The following is a 23,463-nucleotide window of genomic DNA, read 5'->3' as shown; positions in this document are numbered from 1 at the left end:
TTTAATAAAGCGCATTAAAAACATATGTCAGGCAAATACTGTGGAAGAATAAAAACATAAGGGACAAAAATCACCAAATACTACAAACAGTAGTAAGAAAAATGAAAATAAAATACAATAAAAAGCTAGGCCAACCAAAAAGCAAAGACTTAAGATTTAGAGGGGAGCAAACGAGCAAAGTAAAAGCTGACAGATGATTCACAATATGTAAACCCTTCTGCTGACAGATAAAAAGAAGGGTGTTGTGGTTAAATGCATGATGCAAAAGGTCTCAGTTGTGTTGACCCCCAAACTCTCAAAGTCTTGTTCTGTGTCATGTCCATTTTAATGAAATCTGCAAGTTGTATTTATCTATAGAAAATCACAAGGAAATCTCAGGGGGACTATATAAACTGTGCAATACATGACGATCTGCAGACATTCGAGTTGTGGCAAAAATCATCAAACACGAGAACTCTACAAAATAAAGGCAGGCAGACATAACAGATGACCATTGCAATGAAGAACTAAAAACAAGGAGGTTATTACAGTCTCAAGAGCAGAAATAGGTGAATAATAACTCTTGCCTATTAGAATAGAAGATGTAATGCCCCAATTTTTTTATCTGGACCACCAGAGTGGTTAAAAATAGTGAATGTGTTTTCCTGACTTAAAACTGTAAAAATGTGCATACCCAAGAAGATAAATGCAGCAGGCGTGCTGAAATATTTCCTTCCCTGATCTAGTGCTATTCAGAGTAAGAACTCTATGAGGCCAAAGTGAGTAAATGCAGATAATGCCCAGACTCTACAACTCACTGCAGCATCACCTAGTCCCCCTCTTTCCATATGTCTATCTATAGCTACATACAGTGCAGCCGGAAAGTATTCACAGCACTTCACTTTTCCCAGATGTTTTCCTCAAAACTCTACACACAATACCCCATAATGACAATGTGAAGAAGCTTTTTTTTTAATTTTTGCAAATTTATTAAAAAATAAAAAACTTATAAATCACATGTACATAAGTATTCACAGCCTTTGCCATGAAGCTCAAAACTGAGCTTAGGTGCATCCTGTTTCCACAGATCATCCTTGACATGTTTCTACATCTTAACTGGAGTCCACCTGGGGTAAATTCAGAGGATTTGACATGATTTGGAAAGACATACACCTGTCTACATATAAGATCCCACAGTTGACAGTGCATGTCAGAGCAGAAACCAAGGATGAAGTCAAAGGAACTGTCTGTAGAACTCCGAGACAGGACTGTCTCAAAGCACAAATCTGGGGAAGGATACAGAAACATTTTTTCTGCTTTAAAGGTCCCAATGAACACAGTGGCCTCCATCATCCATAAATGGAAGAAGTTCAGATCCACCAGGACTCTTCCTCGAGCTGGCCGCCAGTTTAAACTGAGTGATCGAGGGAGAAGGGCGTCAGTCAGTGAGGTGACCAAGAACCCGATGGTCACTCTGTCAGAGTTCCAGCATTCCTTGTGGAGAGAGGAGAACCTACCAGAAGGACAACCATCTCTGCAGCAATCCACCAATCAGGCCTGTATGGTAGAGTGGTCAGACCGAAGCCACTCCTTAGTAAATAGCACATGGCAGCTCATCTGGAGTTACCAAAAGGCACCTGAAGGACTCAGACCATGAGAAACAAAATTCTGTGGTCTGATGAGAGAAAGACTGAATTCTGTGGTGTGAATGCCAGGCGTCATGTTTGGAGGAAACAAGGCACCATCTCTACTGTGATGCATGCTGACTAGTCAGGGTTGAGGGAAAGATGAATGCAGCAATGTACATAGACAACCTGAATGAAAACCTGCTCCAGAGTGCTCCTGACCTGAGACTAGGACCACGGTTCCTCTTTAAGCAGGACAATGACCCTAAGCACATAGCCAAGATATCAAATGTCCTTGAGTTGCCCAGCCAGAGCCCAGACCTGAATTGAACACCTCTGGAGAGATCTGAAAATGGCTGTGAACCAAAGCTCCCTGGTGGAGCTTAAGAGGTGCTACAAAGAGGACTCAACAAAACTGCCCAAAGATTGGTCCACCAAGCTTGTGGCATCATATTAAAAAAGAGTTGAGGCTGTAATTGCTGCCAAAGGTGCATCAACAAAGTATTGAGCAAAGGGTGTGAATACTTATGTACATGTGATTTCTTAGTTTTTTATTTTTAATAAATTTGCAAAAGTTATGAGTTGAATTTTGAGGGAAAAAAATAATTTATTTCATTTGGAATAAGGCTGTAACATAAAATGTGGAAAAAGCGCTGTGAATACTTTCCGGATGCACAGTATAACCACATATACTACATCTACAGTTGACAGATAGTGGGATGTGCAACAATAATCTAGCACGTTGATCTCCAGCTACCTCACCGACAGGCCGCAGTGTTTTAGGCTGAGGGACACCACATCTAACATTGTGATCAGGAGCACTGGAGCACCCCAAGGCATGGTGCTGGCCCCTCTTCTCTTCACGCTGTACATCTCTGACTTCTGCTACAAGTCTGAGCTTTGTCACATTCAGACATTTGCAGATGAAACAGCCATTGTTGCATGCACCAGGGATGATGGAGAGGAGTACAGGAACCTAGTGAAGGACTTTGCTGCCTGGTGCCACACAAGCCATCTGCAGCTCAACACCTCAAAGACAAAGGAGCTGGTCATTGTCTATGGGAAGTCCAGACCACGTCTGTGACCAGTTCTGATCCAGGGAGCACATCCAAGAAGGACACATCCAGACTGCACAAACTGATCAGGCACGCTGGCTCTCAGGTTGACATGAAGCTGGACTCTCTGGTAACGGTCGCAGAGAAGAGAACACTGGACAAAATGCTGTACATTATGGACGATGCCAGTCACCCTCTACATACAGTCATCAGCAACCAGAGGAGCCTCTTCAGCCACAGACTGCTCCTTCCTAAGTGCAGGACCAACAGACTAAAAACTCCCCTGTCCCTCAGGCCATCAGACTGTACAACTCTCACTCAGGGGGAGGATGAGTAACAGGAAGACAGAGGACGGGAATGAGAATGAGAGGAACAGTAGTAGCCAGTAAACCAGTATTAATCGGTATGTCTGCTATTTATATTGTGTATTTGTATTTATATTTGCAAACTGTTTTCTTTTTTTCACTTTTGATACTCTGTGTGCTCTTACCCTGTGTGCTACTATACAATGCTGCTGGAACCTCAATTTCCCTGAGGAAGTCTTCCCAAGGAACAATAAAGTTCTATCTAAATCATTAATTGTTTTACATGTACTGAATCGTGGGAATGCAGCACAGTGGTTTTAGTGGTTAGCACTGTTGCTCACAGTGAGAAGGCCCCAGTTTCACCTCTGATCTGGGCCATTTTGCAGGAAGTTGTGTGGGTTCCTCCGAATTCTCCCACTTCGAATGACATATGAGTTAAGTGTAATGGTGACTCTAACTGACCAAGGTGTGATTGGAAAGTGAATGTGTTTGTCATGTGTTGGCCCTACAATAGACTGGAGGCCTGTCCAGAGTGTACCTCAGCTCAGTGACAAATGGATAGGCTTCTGGCTGACAATGAACCCTACCTGGAATAACTGGCTTTAGAAAAAATGAATGGATGACTGATAGACAGTAAAAAGCAAAAAAAAATAAATAAATAATAATAATAATAATAATAATGACTGCAACACTGTGTATTAATATACAATATTAGTCATGTTTAATGTGATTACATCAATGCAAAGTAAAAAACTTCAGGCAGAAGACTTCAGAATATGGAAAACTATAGATCCTCAAGCCAACTGTGAATTTCCAGCGACAGTACTGCGGAATGTATTACCCACACACTTCAGACTTATTGATACGGCTGACTGTTTTAAAAGGTAACTCAAAGCTCAAAGAAATTGAAAATACAAGGTTACCCAAGCATTTTGGTAACCTTGTATTTTCAATTTCTTGTTTTTAGTCTTATTTTAATTTAATATTAATTCATAGGCATTTTCATTATACTGTATTCTTATATTTTCTTATATTTTATTTTATATTTCTTGTATATTATTAAGCATCTGGTATAAAATTTGAGCCAATTTAACATGCAGATCGTGTTCTATTGCCATCGCTCACGATCCAAAAACAGTGCAAAAATGGGAGGAAACGGCTTACTCTGTCTTGCCTCCAGAACCACAACAAACAATGCTTCTGCTTAAAATTGTTTAAACCCAGATGGAGCACAATCAACTCAAATTTTATTTATAGAGCACATTTAAACAACCACAGTTGACCAAAGTGCTATACACATTGAAACAAGATAATTAACAAAACACAGCAATACAATAAATACTAATACTAAAATAGATAATGCAGTGCTATAAAACAAAAAACAATTCATTAAAATTAAATTAAAAATTTGCCAAAAGTCCACTTAAGCTTGGTTAAAAGCCAGAGAGAAGAGGTGAGTCTTTAAAGAAGATTTAAAAACCTCAATCGATCCCACAGAGCGGATGTGCTAGGGCAGCTTGTTGTAGAGTCTACCGCTGCCACAAAGGCTCTGTCACCTTTAGTTTTTAGCCTCATTTTGGGGGTGACCAGTAGCAGTTGATCTGCAGATCTCAATGTTCTGGCAGGGGCGCAGACACGGAGGAGCTCAGTCAAGTACTGTGGGGCTAGGCCATTGAGAGCTTTAAAAATAATCAAATTTCAGAATCTATTCTAAAAGCAACCGGGATCCAGTGCAGCGAGGCTAAGGACAGGAGACGTGGTCACGCTTGCGTTTGTCATTGAGGAGACGGGCATCCGAATTTTGTACCAGCTGTAGGCGGTGCAAGAGTGAGTAGTCCAGGCCAAAATACAGTGAGTTACAGTAATCCAGTCGTGTGTTAATTAAAGCATGGATTACAGACTCAAGATCTTTATGTGGCAGGTACCCTTTTACTTTAGATACAATCTGGAGATGGAAAAAAAACCAACTAGTTTTCACAACCGAACTAACTTGGCAATCACGTTTCAGCCTATCATCAAATATAACACCAACATTTTTTTTTTTTTACTGACAACTGGATGTTTGGTGTCAGGGGGCCCAGAAAGGCATCTGAAAAATCAGGCCACATCCAAAAATTATAATTTCAGTCTTGTTTTCATTTAAACTCAAAAAGTCAACAAGCAAGTTTCAAGCTGTACTCACTAAGAATACGTTTAAAGATGTCTGATCACGATTGAGGCTGTTAAGACTACGAACACCCGGAAGCTACCACACACTAGTGAGAATTTGGCTAATCGGGATTAAATTTTTGAACAGCTCAAAAATTTCACCCAATTTCAAAACTGGTATCAGTGATGGATGTAACTACTGTGTATACCAAGTTTGTTCAAGACTGACAAACATGGATCAAGGCATAACTATGATGCTTCAAAACGTGCCCCTATTTGGGATGAAACTGGAAGGAACAGCACTCTGTGGAATAGCCCTATTAAAACATTAGGTCCCAGTTACTTCATATTGTACCCAGTTTCACCTTGTTTTCTACCACATAATCACAGGTCTGCAGCAATCAAATAAAAAAACTCTATTATTTAATGTGTTTAAAACTTTTCCAATTTTCTACAATGCGATTTTAATCCTTTTATCCAATTATACCAATTTTCAGGCCCCGATAGGGTATCCAATCCTCCTTCACCACCACCACCAAAAGTACAGGCAAGCACCAAAAACATCTATGTATCTGTAGTGTGGTTCAAGTAGGTTTGCTTAGTTTTGTTTCGCTTTATATGTTACTGAGCTTTCTTAAAAAGTGCACAGTAATAACCACACACTGGAACAGAGAACAAGGACTACTACAACAGGATGGTATCATAGAAAATATGATGATTTTAGTGGGTAAGAGGACTTTTGTTATAGAACAACAGAGTTTTCTGTTTTTTGTTCATTTCGAGCTCTCTCCTGAAGCTGGGTGAAGGTCCACTGGGAACAATGTAACCATATGGTAATCACACTCTACAAACTAGTACAATGGTGATGGTCTACGCTGCCCTCTCTAATAGACGCAACAACACCAACGGGAGACTCCAGGAGATGTCAAATCTATCTGTATTTGCCCACATGATCCTGAGACTCGGCAAATAAGTGAACTCACCAGAGTGGGTGGACTGTGTGTGTGCATGCAGGACCTCTATTTGCTCAATTTGTAACACAATTTGCATCACTATCCTATTAGAATTACATATAAATAAGAATCTTGTCAAAGAAAAATAACTGTTGAGCCGCTGTCACTTTGTTGCCTGTGGCTGAGTGTAATGCAGTGACATTGCCCAAAAAGTGCCGAGTATATCACCAACTTGTAGGTGGTTCCTTCATTCTCCTTGGACACCTCTCACTGTTTTCACTGAAAGATGTGTCAAACACTGATATGGCAGAGACAGAAAAGTTCTTGTTGCCTATCGGGCAGATGTGACAGAGTTTCTGTCACAGTTTGTAGTGGGAAGTCAAAATGACGGCAGCAGAATCTCAGTGGGCGATCTCTTCTGGACATAATTTACCATCGCTTATTCACCCCCTCTTCTTAATCACACACACACACACACACACACATATATAGTATATCCTCCGACACATCTGGATGGTAAGTAAAGAGAAATATTCTGATTCTTTATCGGACACCTCTCACTTTGCTCCAGCTTTAACTACAGTGGTTGGCACAGCAGGTGGCTGACAGTGAAGGGAGGTGTGCGGAGGTTCTTGTTTGTGTGTCACTAATGCTTCCATTAGTGATAGAGCTTGATATCTGCAGTCTACCGTAAGACTTCAAAATCAAAATCAATTTATAGGTTTTAAGAGAGTGAACCCCCCCTCCCAGGATAAACCATATAAAGTCACATGCCGGGATGCATAATCAAAAACGCACATTAACTGAAGTTAATACCGACTGTTGGTTTTCCCCAAGGGAAAGCCAAAGTGATATGTATTCACCCATTCAGCCCCACCCATTTTTACAACAGAGGCATTTCCGTTTTGTCTTAGGACTTCCGGTGAGCGGTGTTTTCAGTACAGAACAATGGAAGATATTACATGAGTAGAAACAAAAACCTTTTTGAAAAGCTCAAAGGGATCGACTGGCTCACCCACGGGTCAAAGCAGAGTGGGAAGATGAGTTGAAAAAGTGGCCCTCTGTCATTTTTAACTACTTTGTGTCCTCACTCGGCGTGGGCGGTTTGGCTATGAGGAACTACGAGCTCCGTGCCGCACAGCACCGCTGAAGCACAATCAAGTTAAAATACTACCAAACAAGTAGTACCACCATAATGCCAAGATTACGTAACGTTAATAAAGGTACGGTGTTATTTCATGCAGTGTTTGCTTGTATCAAACGCCAGAAAATGAGTAAATTAGATAGCAGCTAACGCTACAAAAACATCTTACCCGTTTATCTCATGAGCATCCATCGTGGCTTCTTCAACGGAGCGTTGTAGCTCAACCATTTCTCAGGTTAAAGATCCAGTGGTGTGGGCTTTTTCTCCATAAAATAAAAAGAACAGACATACATTTTTCTAATTCAGCGCCTTTAGCGAGCACCGGAGATCCTAGTCTTTCAATGGAGGAGGGAACAAGTTAAATGCTGGTCCACAGCACTCAGATATCTCTTTTCCATGTTCAAAACATCATTCTGAAAGTGATAGTTTCCTCTTCTTCCAGTTGTTGTGGCACGAATTGAACAACTAATGCTGCTCATGTTTGGAAACGTCTAGTGTACTGTGTTCCCACGTAGCTAATCATCAGACGCAGTGGCAAACCCGAAGTTGCTTGACAAAATGGAGCCGCCCACCCTGACGTCATGAAAAAGCTGAATACTAAACAATTTCAGACCAACCAATCACTGCAGAAAACCACAAGTATCCAAATTCTTTCCTTTGAAGGGCCATGAATTAATCTGGTCGGAGGGTCTTAAGCAAAAGAAAAAAAAAAAAAAAAGATCTTGAGTGAATTACATACAGTATATACACAATTAATTTTAAAAATCTTTCTTTTTGAAAATCAACATACTAAAATCCTAATACAACTTCAAAATATAACTACTACTAACAACAACAACAAAAACATCAGCACTTAATAATTTGCCTACCGTGTTCCTACTTTGTGGAAGAGTTTGCCTGCTGACATGAAAAAGTCCATTTTAGATCAATCTTTTAAGACAAATCTTAAACCCTATTTATTTTCTGTTGTTAATATTTACAATAATACAAATTTGCCAGCATGACCAGAAAATCACCAAGGGCCCTTGGGCAAGGTCCTTAACCCCCTAGTTGCTCCCGGTGTGTAGTGAGTACCTTGTATGGCAGCACCCTTGCATCGGGGTGAATGTAAGGCATTATTTGTAAAGCGCTTTGAGCGTCTGATGCAGATGGAAAATGGCTATACGAGGGCTGTCAATAAAGTATAGGTCCTTTTTATTTTTTTCAAAAACTATATGGATTTCATTCATATGTTTTTACGTCAGACATGCTTGAACACTCGTGCGCATGCGTGAGTTTTTCCACGCCTGTCGGTGACGTCATTCGCCTGTGAGCACTCCTTGTGGGAGGAGTCGTCCAGCCCGTCGTTGGAATTCCTTTGTCTGAGAAGTTGCTGAGAGACTGGCGCTTTGTTTGATCAAAATTTTTTCTAAACCTGTGAGGCACATCGAAGTGGACACGGTTCGAAAAATTAAGCTGGTTTTCGGTGAAAATTTTAACGGCTGATGAGAGATTTTGAGGTGATACTGTCGCTTTAAGGACTTCCCACGGAGCGGGACGTCGCGCAGCGGTCCCAGGCGCCATCGTCAGCCTGTTTCAAGCTGAAAACCTCCACATTTCAGGCTCTATTGATCCAGGACGTTGTGAGAGAACAGAGAAGTTTCAGAAGAAGTCGGTTTCTGCATTTTATCCGGATATTCCACTGTTAAAGGAGATTTTTTTAATGAAAGACGTGCGGACGACGGGTCCGCGCGTCGGGATGCAGCCGGCACGGTGCGGCGGCACAGGAAAAACACCTCCGTGTTGATAACCATTTGTAAAATCCAGGCGGCTTTTGATGGCTTTCAGTGGAGTGATTATCTGAGAAATTGTTTAACAGCTGGGCATGTTCCAACTTGTCCTTAAGGCTTCAAACAGAGGTGTTTTTCCTGTGGTGATGCGTCGCGGCGGCTGCGAGCCGACGCTGCAATCCGTCAACACGTCTTTCATTAAAAAAATCTCCTTTAACAGTGGAATATCCGGATAAAATGCTGAAACCGACTTCTTCCAAGCATGTCTGACGTAAAAACATATGAATGAAATCCATATAGTTTTTGAAAAAAATAAAAAGGACCTATACTTTATTGACAGACCTCGTATACAGTTATATGCAAAGGTTTGAGCACCCCTGATAATTTTCATGATTTTCCTTTATAAATCATTGGTTGTCTGGATCAGAAACTTCAGTTAAATATATCATATAACAGACGAACACACTGATATTTTAGAAGTGAAATGAAGTTTCTAGTATTTACAGTAGTGTTCAGAATAATAGTAGTGCTATGTGACTAAAAATATTAATCCAGGTTTTGAGTATATTTCTTATTGTTACATGGGAAACAAGGTACCAGTAGATTCAGTAGATTCTCACAAATCCAACAAGACCAAGCATTCATGATATGCACTCTTAAGGCTATGAAACTGGGCTATTAGTAAAAAAAAAAAAAAGTAGAAAAGGGGGTGTTCACAATAATAGTAGAATCTGCTGTTGAAGCTACAAACTCAAAACTATTATGTTCAAACTGCTTTAGCAATCCTGTGAACCACTAAACTAGTATTTAGTTGTATAACCAGTTTTTCATGATTTCTCCACATCTGCGAGGCATGGAGTCAACCAACTTGTGGCACCTTTCAACTGTTATTCCACTCCAAGATTCTTTAACAACATTCCACAATTCATTCACATTTCTTGGTTTTGATTCAGAAACAGCTTTTTTGATGTCACCCCACAAGTTCTCAATTGGATTTAGGTCCGGGGATTGGGCAGGCCACTCCAAAACATTAATTTTGTTGGTTTGGAGCCAAGATTTTGCTCGTTTACTAGTGTGCTTGGGATCATTGTCTTGTTGAAACACCCATTTCAAGGGCATGTCCTCTTCAGCATAAGGCAACATGACCTCTTCAAGTATTTTGACATATCCAAACTGCATGATACCTGGTATGTTATATACAGGCCCACCACCATAGTAGGAGAAACATGCCCATATCATGATGCTTGCATCACCATGCTTCACTGTCTTCACTGTGAACTGTGACTTGAATTCAGAGTTTAGAGGTCGTCTCACAAACTGTCTGCGGCCCTTGGACCCAAAAAGAACAATTTTACTCTCATCAGTCCACAAAATATTCCTCAATTTCTCTTTAGGCTAGCTGATGTGTTCTTTGGCAAATTGTAACCTCTTCTGCACGTCTTTTATTTAACAGAGGGACTTTGCGTGGATTCTTGCAAATAAATTAGCTTCACACAGGCGTCTTCTAACTGTCACAGCACTTACAGGTAACTCCAGACTGTCTTTGATCATCCTGGAGCTGTCAATGGGTGAGCCTTTGCCATTCTGGTTATTCTTCTATTCATTTTGATGGTTGTTTTCCATTTTCTTCCACGCATCTCTGTTTTTTTTTTTTTTGTCCATTTTAAAGCATTGGAGATCATTGTAGATCGGGGGTGGCCAAGTTCGGTCCTCGAGAGCCACATTCCTGACACTCTTAGTTGTCTCCCTGCTCCAACACACCTGAATCCAATGAAAGGCTCATTAAAAGTCTGCTAACGAGTCTTTCATTGGATTCAAGTGTGTTGGAGCAAGGAGACAACTAAGAGTGTCAGGAATGTGGCTCTCGAGGACCGAACTTGGCCACCCCTGTTGTAGATGAACAGCCTATAATTTTTTGCACCTGCGTATAAGTTTTCCCCTCTCCAATCAACTTTTTAATCAAACTACGCTGTTCTTCTGAACAATGTCTTGAACGCCCCATTTTCCTCAGGCTTTCAAAGAGAAAAACATGTTCAACAGGTGCTGGCTTCATCCTTAAATAGGGGACACCTGATTCACACCTGTTTGTTCCACAAAACTGACAAACTCACTGACTGAATGCCACACTACTAGCAGTATTATAGTGGTTTATTGGAAAAAAATAAAACAAACATTAAGGGTACTTGGAAGATTTTAAATGAAGTCATAAATAAGAGAAAAGGTGTTAAAGAATATCCTGCCATTTTTTACACAAATACTGGTACAGTTGTTAAGGAAAATAAAGCTATAGCAGATAATTTTAATGATTACTTTGTAAATGTGGGTAAAAATTTAGCTGATTGATTGTGTCTTCTGGACTGCGTTCTTTGGATTACTGTAAAACAATTAATAAAATTCAGGATTCAATGTTCATTAAAGAAACTGATGAATATGAAATAATTGATATTGTTCGTAACTTCAAGGGGAAAAGATCAATTGATAGTGACAGTTTTGATATGTCATTGATTAAAAATATTACTGATTGTATTGTTAGACCCTTTACATATATTTGTAACCTGTCACTAATGACTGGGAAATTTCCTTTCAGAATGAAATTGGCTAAAGTGATACCGCTGTTTAAATCTGGAGACAAACATGTCTTCTCAAATTATAGACCAATCTCACTCCTGCCACATTTTTCCAAAATTTTCCAAAATTTAAATTTATGATTTCATAACTAAACATCACATGAACAGTGAACAGCAAAAAATCGCACTACTTCACTGGCTGTAATTGATTGTTGAACAGATTACAATGCAATTGAAAATAAGCAATATACTGTTGGGGTTTTTTTGATTTACAGAAAGCATTTGATACTATAGACCACACTGTGCTATTGGACAAACTGCAGTGGTATGGTATCAGGGGACTGGCATATGATTGGATAGTTAGCTATTTATACAATAGATATCAGTGTACATATTGGTGGGGCAAAATCTGAACCCATGAAAATTACTTGTGGGGTGCCCCAGGGTTCAGTTCTGGGGCCGTTGTTGTTTCTTCTGTATATTAATGACATATGTTGGTTTCCAAGTCCGTCAGTTGTATTTTGTTTGCTGATACAACTGTGTTTTGTAGTGGGGATCACTTGGGACAGACCTTGGACATGATGGAGAAGGAACTACAAAGTTTAAACAATGGTTTGATTCAAACAAATTATCGCTCCACTTTGGTAAGACAAAGTGTATTATATTTGGAAACAAGTCCAGGATTTCCTGCAGAAATTTATTATTAAATGATATTGAAATTGAAACTGTAACTGATACAAAATTTCTTGGTGTTGTTATTGATGATAAACTGAGCTGGAAATGCATATTAATTTTGTTAAATCCAAAATGTCAAAAGCCATTGCAATTCTGCATAAAGCACAAGATTTTTTCCCAACACTCATTAACTATTTTATATCACTCATTGCTCGTTCCATACATGACCTACTGTATTGAGGTATGGGGAAATACATATAAAACTAATACTAATCCAATATTTTTGTTGCAAAAGAAAGCTGTAAGAATTATTTGTAACAAATCACATTGTGAGCCAATGAATCCATTGTTTGCCTGTTTGCATATTCAAAATTCTGGGACTTGGTTGATTACTTTACAATACAAATTATGTATAAAGTTAAAAATAAACTGCTGCCACAACATGTCCAGGATCTGTTTAAACTGAGGGACTCCAGTTATAATTTGAGAGGAATTTTATTGTTTGAAAAATCAAGGATCCGAACTACTGCAAAAAGTCATTGTGTATCTGTCAAAGGTGTTAACATCTGGAACAACTGTCCCGACAACATTAAAGTACTTGGTACATTACAAGAATAACAAAATTGCATGCTATAGTTGAAGACTTAGGTCTTGTTATTACTTTTGGGTTTGTGTGTTGTGTGCCAGTATTGACTGGTTATATTTTGTAAATTTGAGTTCATTGACTAAGTTTGCACGTTTTTTCTTTTTGGTATTGTCATTGTGTGTGTATGTATGTATGTACATGTAGGTATGTGTACGTGTATATATCTGCGTATTTGTATGTATATATGTGTATATGCATGTGTATGTACATATATGAGGTCTGTCCATAAAGTATCATACCTTTTTATTTTTTTTTAAACTATATGGATTTGATTCATATGTTTTCACGTCAGACAAGCTTGAACCCTCGTGCGCATGCGTGAGTTTTTCCACGCCTGTCGGTGACGACATTCGCCTGTGAGCACACCTTGTAGAAGGAGTGGTCCCGCCCCGTCGTTGGATTTTCATTGTCTGGAAATGGCAGAATGATTTGGGTTTTTTTTTCCATCAGAATTTTTTCAGAAGCTGTTAGAGACTGGCACCTGGAAACCATTCGAAAAATTTATCTGGCTTTCGGTGAAAATTTTACGGGCTTCACAGAGAATAAGGTCTGTTAGTACAGCTTTAAGGACCCTTTAAGGACGCTCAGCGCGCCGCGCTCCGAGCTGCGACGACGCAGCAAGCCACCGGACCATTTCTAAACAGATGGCTCTGTGGATACGAGACCGTCATGTGCTCTTTCTCTGGTTATCACAAGAGCTGGACATCAGCCATTTTCCGGCAGATTTCACTTTTAACAAGAGATTTTGTCATGGAAAGTCGCGCGGAAAACTTAAAGCAATATCTCTGAAAAATCGAAAATGCACAACAAAACAAATGAGGAACGAATGGGACAAAACTGGAGTCAACGTCTGTGACCGAACTGTAAGAAACCGCCTAAAGGAAATGGGATTTACATACAGAAAGCTAAACGAAAGCCATCATTAACACCTAAACAGAAAAAAACAAGGTTACAATGGGCTAAGGAAAAGCAATCGTGGACTGTGGATGACTGGATGAAAGTCATATTCAGTGATGAATCTCGAATCTGCATTGGGCAAGGTGATGATGCTGGAACTTGTTTGGTGCCGTTCCAATGAGATTTATAAAGATGACTGCGTGAAGAGAACATGTAAATTTCCACAGTCATTGATGATATGGGGCTGCATGTCAGGTAAAGGCACTGGGGAGATGGCTGTCATTACATCATCAATAAATGCACAAGTTTATGTTGATATTTTGGACACTTTTCTTATCCCATCAATTGAAAGGATGTTTGGGGATGATGAAATCATTTTCAATATGATAATGCATCTTGCCATAGAGCAAATACTGTGAAACATTCCTTGCAAAAAGACACATAGGGTCAATGTCATGGCCTGCAAATAGTCCGGATCTTAATCCAATTGAAAATCTTTGGTGGAAGTTGAAGAAAATGGTCCATGACAAGGCTCCAACCTGCAAAGCTGATCTGGCAACAGCAGTCAGAGAAAGTTGGAGCCAGATCGATGAAGAGTACTGTTTGTCACTCATTAAGTCCATGCTCAGAGACTGCAAGCTGTTTAAAAGCCAGAGGTGGTACAACAAATACTAGTGATGTGTTGGAGCGTTCTTTTGTTTTTCATGATTCCATAATTTTTTCCTCAGAATTGAGTGATTCCATATTTTTTTTCCCCTCTGCTTGGTCTAAAAAAGTAACCGTTAGACTGCCACAATTTTTTTTCCTGATTCTTATAGTGTTTCTTAAAACCAGAAAGTTGCCATTTGAAATGACTTTAGTTTTGTGTCATGTCTGTGATCTGCTTTTTTCTACAAAATTAAACAACTGAATGAACATCCTCCGAGGCCGGTGATTCCATAATTTTTGCCAGGGGTTGTATATATAATATTATATATACACACACATGTATACATACATACATATTTATCTATACATACATATATATACATACATACATATATATATATATACATGTGACTTTCATTCTGCTGTAGTAGTGTGGGTATTCTGTCCAGTACTGTACATATGTAAATATGTATAATGGTAGTAGGTTTAGTTGTTTGTACTTATACAGTGAATGGGTGGTGGTTATATATTAGCATTGTATATCTCATATTCAAATTGTTGCATCACTCACTTCAACAAGATGCCTGCAAGAAGATTTGGATGAAAACAGGAACAGTGAAGAAACTGAAGTACATCCCCATTCACACACTAGCAGCAAATCTTGGAGATGATGTACTCAGTGTACTTCCAGCATTTCATGCTATCACAGGTTGTGACACCACATCATTTCTAGTTGGTCACTGCAAGAAAACCTGCTTTAAAACATTCAAGGAGTGTTACAACCTCCTGTCAAACCTTGGCAAAGGGAATCTTAGAGACCACACCTGTGCTGGTACAGAGTCATTCATCTGCAAAGTCTTTAAGACTGACTGCATTTCGTCAGACAGAGCACGGGTAACACTCTGCTCAGACACATTTAATAGAAACCTTACCACCAACTCATGATGCCCTGTCTTTTCACATACAGAGAGCACATTACCAAGCACCTGTGTAGAACCAAGCAGACCAACAGCAACCTGTGCTGCCTCCGCCACAGACCATGGGATGGAAAATTGAGAGCGGTGCACTTGTGCCAGTAGTGACCTCAATACCTTCTGTACCACAAGACTTGTCAGTTTGGTTACATGTTGATGTACAACTCATTGCATATTTGGTAACTGTACAATACATGTAAGAAACAAGCTTCAATGCACTGCTGCATGTAGTTGCCATCCATTTGTAAGTAGAAACAAGGCAGAGTAGATGTAACGTAGTCAAACTGCTACATGAGCTAGCAGTTGGATGACCTCAAGGTCACCACGGGTCAAACAGGGTTCAAAAATGAAATGATATTAGATTGTGTTTAAAGTACATGATACTAAAATTGTGTGATATTTAAACAACATTTTCATAATACAAATATTGCACTGTCGCAACCACATATTGAAGTTTAAGGCAGCAATCTGAAAGGTCAATGAGCTCTCAAGGTCACCATAGGTCAAGAACATCCTGGAAAGTTGGTAATTAGAATTTGAAATATTCAAATCTAGAACACTGGACAATTCTGTAGGCATTGTGTGGATTTTGAATAAACTCAGATTGATAATTCATGCTCAAAGTGGGATTTCTAGTGGGGTCAACCAGTACTAAGTTGATGACCTCTCAAGGTCACCAGAGGACAGATACAGTTTGGCAAAAGGCAGATTTGGAATCAGCACAACCAAATTGACAAAGTAAAACCATATGCCAACTTTTTTTCTCACATTTGCCTGTAGATGTCAACATTTCCAATTTTGGCACCAGTCTACAACCTTTGCTCAATTTGGCAGCAATTACAGCCTCAGGTCTTCTTGAATATGATGCCACAAGCTTGGTGCATCTATCTTTGGGCAGTTTTACCCTTTCTTCTTGCAGCATTGGGCAGTTTTACCCTTTCTTCTTTGCAGCATCTCTAAAGCTCCATCAGTTTGGATGGGGAGCATCAGGCAAACAGCCATTTTCATATTTCTCCAGAGATGTTCAATCAGATTCAGGTCTGGGCTCTGGCTGGGCCACTCAAGGACATTCACAGAGTTGTCCTGAAGCCACTCCTTTGATATCTTGGCTGTGTTAGGGTCATTGTCCTGCTGAAAGATGAACCGTCGCCCCACTTTGAGGTCAAGAGCGCTCTGGAGCAGGTTTTCATCCAAGATGTCACAGTACATTACTGCATTCATCTTTCTCTCAATCCTGACTAATCTCCCAGTTCCTGCTACTGAAAAACATTCCCACAGCATGTTGCTGCCACCACCATGCTTCACTGTAGGGATGGTGCCTGGTTTCCTCCAAACATGACGCCTGGCATACACGCAAGAGTTCAATCTTTGTCTTATCAGACCAGAGAACTTTGTTTCTCCTGGTCTGAGCCTTCTTCAGGTGGCTTTTGGTAAACTCTAGGTGGGCTGCCATGTGCCATTTACTAAGGAATGGCTTCTGTCTGGCCACTCTACCATACAGGCCTGATTAGTGGATTATACAGAGGTAGTTGTCCTTCTGGAAGGTTTTTCTCTCTCCACAGAGGAATGCTGGAGCTATGAAAAAGTGGCCATAACGTCCTTGATCACCTCCCCTCACAAAGCCCCTTCTCCTTCAATCGCTCAGTTTAGACGGGCGGCCAGCTCCAGGAAGAGTCCTGGTGGGTCTGAATGTTCCATTTATGGATGATGGAGACCACTGTGCTCATGGGACCTTCAAAGCACCAGAAATGTTTCTGTACCCTTCCCCAGATTTGTGCCTCAAGACAATCCTGTCTCAGAGGTCTAGAGACAGTTCTTTTGACTTCATGCTTGGTTTGTGCTCTGACATGCACTATCAACTGTGGGACCTTATATGTAGACAGGTGTGGTCTTTCCAAATCATGTCCAATCAAGTGAATTTACCCCAGGTGGACTCCAGTTAAGCTATTGAAAAATGTCAAGAATGATCAATGAAAACAGGATGCACCTGAGCTTCATGGCAAAGGCTGTGAATTCTTATGTACATGTGATTTCATAGGGTTTTTTTTTTGATAAATTTGCAAAAAACAAAAAAAAAAAAGATTTTCACATTATCGTAACGGATGACTGTGTATAGCGGTTTGAGGGGAAAAAAAATTAATTTCATCCATATATAATGATATATAATATAATGAACAATGAATAATGAACCATGTAGTATGATTTTTTTTTGTGCGAGTTGAGTTATTCAAGAAATGTGGGAGAATAGTGGCTCTTAGAGGCAGATTATTTGGCGAGGCTCATCTCTGAGTGTTGCGCTGAATTTGTGAATTTCAAAATTTTGCCAAAATAGCATGGGGCGATTGTGTATGAGGTACTACGAGGACAAATGAGGATGTTGGAGGCATGTTAGTGGCGGGTACAAGGCTGTTAGAGGCTCATTATCCGAGTACCTGGTGGCTATGAGGACAGGACAGGCTACCTGCAACAGAGCAGGTTCCACTCTGAGAAAGCCCTTGTAGCCTTTACATTCGCTTCCTGCAATTTCATCAGAAGAACATCATAATGCCCGTGCAGTGGCCTATGCAGGATCCATTGTCTGACCCAGCACCGCTTCTTTTATTCCTTTTTTGTTCTCTTGCTTCTTCATCTCCTTCTGCAGCAAAAGACCAGCAGCAGCCAAATTGTAAATGATGTTCTACAAAGCAATCTTGGCCTTCCTCTGAAGTGACAAAATCTTGAATGGTTGCTGTGAATTAATAATCCCCATTTTATATAGGGACCAAGTCTGGGTGGGGTGGAAGGTTGGACAAACTCATGCCTAAGTGTGGCTCAACGTGGTGCTATGGGGCTCACACGTGGCTCTTCGTGGATCATACGTGGCTGTAGGAGCCATTGAAGGCACAAATGACAGGTCAGTCGTGGCTCATTTGAGGCCGATACCGAGGTACAGAGGCTTCTTTGTAGCAGATGCGCAACAGATTTATACGTGGCACATTATTCGAATAATTGCTGAAATTTCTGACAAATCCATACGTGGCTTTATTATTCGGCCTGACCAGGGCTTAAAGCTGTAACCTAACAAAATGTGTAAAAAGGGAAGCACTGTGAATACTTTCAGGATGCACTGCATTTGTGCATTTGCATTTGTACACACTTTTTTTTTCTCATTTTATAAAACCAAAATATTACAGTGTACATTATGTACAAGAACTGAATGCTACCTAAATACAAAGGAAAAAGACTTATAAATATAAACAAGAGAAACAAGTGAAATCTTGTTGTTTTAGGAACACAACAGTGTCCTCCAACAGCTCTATGTCAGGACTTTCTGGCTCAAACAAAAAAGAACAGTTGTTAAATTCAAATGATTCATCTGTACACCCAAAAGTATCAAAATATTTAGCTATGACCTTGTAAAAGGACTGCATGACATAATTTGAAAACAACAAGAATGAGGCCCTTGTCACGGATTGACTTGTTTGGATTTGGCGGAACACAGCAGAGTAGAAAGCAGCAGCCTGTCGTTCTACTCAGTGGTGACAATGGGCCTCATGTATCAACGTTGCGTACGGCGATATTTGAGCGTATATGGGGTGTACGCCAAAATGGCTGCGCTACTTGGCATTTATCAATGTGGTCGTTGGCGTACGCTGCGCTGAAAATATACACCAGGTCGAGAGGTGGCGTAAATTATACACCAAAATAAACCAGCACTGGAATCCACATAAAAATGAAGATGATCAACATGATAAACAGTGCCATTATACAAATCAATGCACATGTTACATAAATAACACTTTCCTGTTATATTACATAATAATCATACAAATCCCGCTTTTGCGGGATTGTTATGGAGCACGATCCGTGGCTACAGCGCAGACCGCAAAGACAGCGCTGCTCACCTTTTTCTCCAGACTTCGAGTCTGGAGCCAGAGCAGCACTGAGCTTAACTTCATGTGGTGTGATTGTTTTAGACTATGAAATTGATAATAACAACTGTAGTTTCGTCATTCCCTTCACCCGTGCTGCAACCAGGTTTTGTCGTCTCCATTCGGTTGTCACAATAAAATAAATACAGAAATACATTTAAAAAATAAAGAAATCTGACAGATTAGGCATGTCTTATTAATTGAGCGAGCAAATATCCACATGTCAAGAATTATTGACATGTGAAAAGAGAATACAGTGGTCCCTCGCTATAACGCCGTTAACCTGTCGTGGCCTCGGAGTCTCGCGGAGTATTTAGTCCAATTTTGCATGCCTTTTTTTTATGTTCTGTGTTCTGCGTATCTGTTTATAAGAATCTTGTTGCCCAGAAGAAAAAAGAGCGCCAACAACTACTCATAACTGTGTTTGTCACACGGAAACAAACACCTGCTGCAGCGAGATGTGAGTGGAAAAGGCGCAGCACCAGGACGCAGAGGCCCGATCTGTGAAATACTGGTGAGTCACTATTAATAATTTCTTATGTGTCCGACCTCGTTCGTTGATCGTTAAAATTAATTCGTTAGTTCTAAATGCCATCATAATTATTTATAGGAAAATGTTCTATTTTTATTTCTCAAACAAATGTTGGGCCTGAAAACAGTTTGGTATTATTTTCCTACTAAGGTTTGAACTTTGAGAGTGTTTACACACGAGAGAAAAGTGAGAAAATGTTCATGCCTGATTGAGAAAGTGTATAAACTGTGTAGTGAGGGGTTTTACAGCTTTGAAACATCTATAATAATTGTAAAAAATAACGCTGACTACATTGCGGTTTCGCGTATTTCGGGCTATTTTTAGAACGTAACTCCAGCGATTAATGAGGGACCACTGTAACACTTTATTGATTATATACTATAAAACAATTGATACAACAGCCGCTTTGATGCTCTATTGGCACGCGTCGTGATTGGTGGAGTTCTTTTCATTGCCGTCTTTCCGGCTTCTATGTCGTAAAGAGGGTGGTGTGTCTGAAGTGGAGTCTGAATATTTATGGGCGTGTTTATTATAATTACGATCGTTTTCACCGCCGCATTTATCAAGGTCACGTCAGGCGTACGCCAGAAATGGGCAGGTGCGCACTGCTTGATACATGTCACGGCGACTTTCGTGTATTTCAAGTTTACGCCGTAAATTTACGCCACAAGTGCGCAACATTGATACATGAGGCCCAATAAGTGTTTGAGTGCGCTGTTAGCTTGCCCTGCACACTTTCATTGTATAAAGCTGTATAACCTGTGACTGTTTTAATGTTCAAAATAAACACTGGACTGATTAAAGCTGTCACTGTTCTGAGTGAAAGGCTGAACCCAATAAATACATGCAGTGGGGCACTGACAGAACTGTAAGAAGAAGGGTTTTGTTAACGTGCAAGTACAACACACCAGCCTGGAATCTGTTAACATCCTGTAACTGACTTATAGAAATGCTGGTAAATGGTCAACACTCATAACCAATGATGTCTGTGTTTGTAAACAGAGATACATGAAATTATGTCGAACTACATTAACACAGCAAGAAACAAGAAGGATTTTTTTTGGTTTTAGTGACTGCAGTAAACAACTCGTGTCAAACTGATTTATTTGGCCACCGTTAACGGTCTGGTTTACAGAATCGTTGCCTTGGAGCTAAGTGTACTTTCCACACGCAGGAGAGAAAAAAATAAATGCAGAGATTACACCAACTCTACTCCTGTCCTGAATGGTTTGTGTCTACCTGTTGCTGCAACCACAGTGGATTAATTAAGTCTGGTGTTTTCTTGCTGTCAATTGGCTGAGCACACCTGACTTACTTAATGAGCAGTGGGAGGGAGAGTTGGGAAATGTGAAGTACAGGTCCCCTCCAGAAGCAGGGTTGGAGACCTCTGGATAACACATATCCTGACCCAAAAGACAAACCGTATGCCAAGTTTGAAAACAAACACTAAGACAACAATTTAAAGTTCTTACAGAATGGAGATTCAGAAAAACACTCATCAATTGACTGATAATCCAGATCCTTATCTAGCATTCTATGGAACCACTGGACCATTGGAGCAGGACGAAATGTAAAGCTGACATCTATGCACGGCACCCATTGTCATGTGGTTGGTCGCACATGCAGAAAGTAAGGTGAGCTCCCAAGGCCCATTTTTCATTAAACGGGCAGTTAGTCAGCAAATCTGATTTGACTACTGGCTTCCCGCAAACAAAACATAAACCTGCATTCCTTTGAGTGAAGCTGCATCAGCACGTCTTCCTGTATAGTGTTGTGCTCCTCTATTTACATGTCTTAGAATTGTGCCTTCACTGACACTTTTCATAACTTTACTGTCGACACAAAGGAGAACAACTGGTGGCTACAGCTCAAGTAAACAGATTTACTTGTCAAAATAATTTTACGCAGTAATTAGTTTATGTTAAAATATCCATTCAAAAATTCTGACACCACCTCCCAGACCCCCCACCCCCCCCCCGCCCTAATGTGACATGTTCAGAAACCGACAAGAAGTAAATTGCTGTGGAAAAACAAAGTGTATTTTGTGGTTCATTTGGAAGATGAAGCTTTTCACAAAATCAGTTTCAGTGTTTGAATGTAGACAAGGAAAACAAACATTCAGCCTTTTTTTGCAGGCTTCTTATTGGCCAATGTGGCTATAAGGTAAGGGTTACATCACCACCTGTTGCTTTTGCATGCTCCTGACAGTGCTTTACAACGTGTTTTGCATTTTTACATGGACTGAGATTTTTTTCCTTTCATAAACCTAAAGGGGGAAAATCCCTGTTTTCAAAAATACATATGCACATGTGGACTTAGCCTTAAAAATAGGACAGCATTTGCTATTTACTTTGCTTTCAAAGTGACATACTGAACACACAATGGTCTAAAAATGTCTTGCTGTACATGAAAATAATTTGAGCCTTTTGCCCATGTCATCCCCAGCACTCCTCTCTATTCTATCTTCTGAAGTATCCTCTCAAACAATAATTACATTCTAGTACCAGGGTAAATAGAAAGTGCAATAGAGCAACCCACCATTTGCTGCATCTCTCAATTCTGTTACCTTTGAGTGAAACATATTTCAATCAAAAATTTGCAATTGCTTTAACATTTTCATGGTCTTTCTGTGCCATTTCCCGACCATGGTTCAGAACTTTCTGGGAACCCATCAAAATCTTACTATGCAATTCTGCATTGGTTAGCTGTACAACAGTTGACATCACTTTCAACATTTCATTGCCAAATTCATCATATCTCAGTATATTTGATATGTATTTTGTTGTTGTTGTTGTTAAATGTTGTTTGTTCACTACACTAAAAAACAGATTGTTTTTAAAGACACGGTAGTAACATCAGTGAGTTTTACACTGACTGACTGCTACAGCGTAAATAAAGTCCAATTAGTAGGAGGTCCTTCTGAGAGAAAACAAAACATTTTCAGCAATCGTTTTAAGCTAGGGCAGATTTACAGTGCATCCACAAAGTATTAACAGTTAACAGCGCTTCACTTTTTCCATGTTTTCTTATGTTACAGCCTTTTTCCAAAATGGATGAAAAGTTTTTTCCCTCAGATTTCTACACAAAATGCCCCATAATGACAGTGAAGAAAAAAGTTTTTTGAAATGTTGCAAATTTATTTAAAACAAACAAACTATGAAATCACATGCACATAAGTATTCACAGCCTTAACATGAAGCTCAAAACTGACCTCAGGTGCATCCTGTTTCCACTGATCATCCTTGAGATGTTTCTGCAGCTTACCTTGGGTAAATTCAATTGATTGGACATGATTTGGAAAGGCACACACCTGTCTACATATGAGGTCCCACAGATGACAGTGCATATCAGAGCACAAACCAAGCACGTGTCTGTCAACCTCTGAGACAGGGTTGTCTCAAGAGCACAAATCTGGGGAAGGGTACAGAAATATTTCTGCTGCTTTGAAGGTCCAGATGAGCACAGTGACCTCTATCATCCATAAACAGTAGACGTTTGGATCCACGAGGACTCTTCCTAGAGCCTTTAAACTGAGTGATTAGGAAAGAAGAGCCTTAATTAGAGAAGTGGCCAAAGAACCCGATGGTCACTCTGTCAGAGCTCCAGCATTCCTCTGTGGACAGAGAAGAACCTTA

General features: G+C 40.0%; 1 protein-coding gene across 1 annotated transcript in view; it reads right to left on the bottom strand.

The window, feature by feature from the left end:
• LOC117518877 (serine/threonine-protein kinase Nek7-like) overlaps positions 1-23,463 on the bottom strand; it is a 268,541-nt gene that overhangs the window by 3,206 nt on the left and 241,872 nt on the right.

Source organism: Thalassophryne amazonica, chromosome 10 (genome assembly GCF_902500255.1).
Source record: "Thalassophryne amazonica chromosome 10, fThaAma1.1, whole genome shotgun sequence".
Classification (NCBI taxonomy): domain Eukaryota; kingdom Metazoa; phylum Chordata; class Actinopteri; order Batrachoidiformes; family Batrachoididae; genus Thalassophryne; species Thalassophryne amazonica.
The sequence above is the reverse complement of the archived record's forward strand: the minus strand, read 5'-3'. Positions and strand labels throughout refer to the sequence as shown.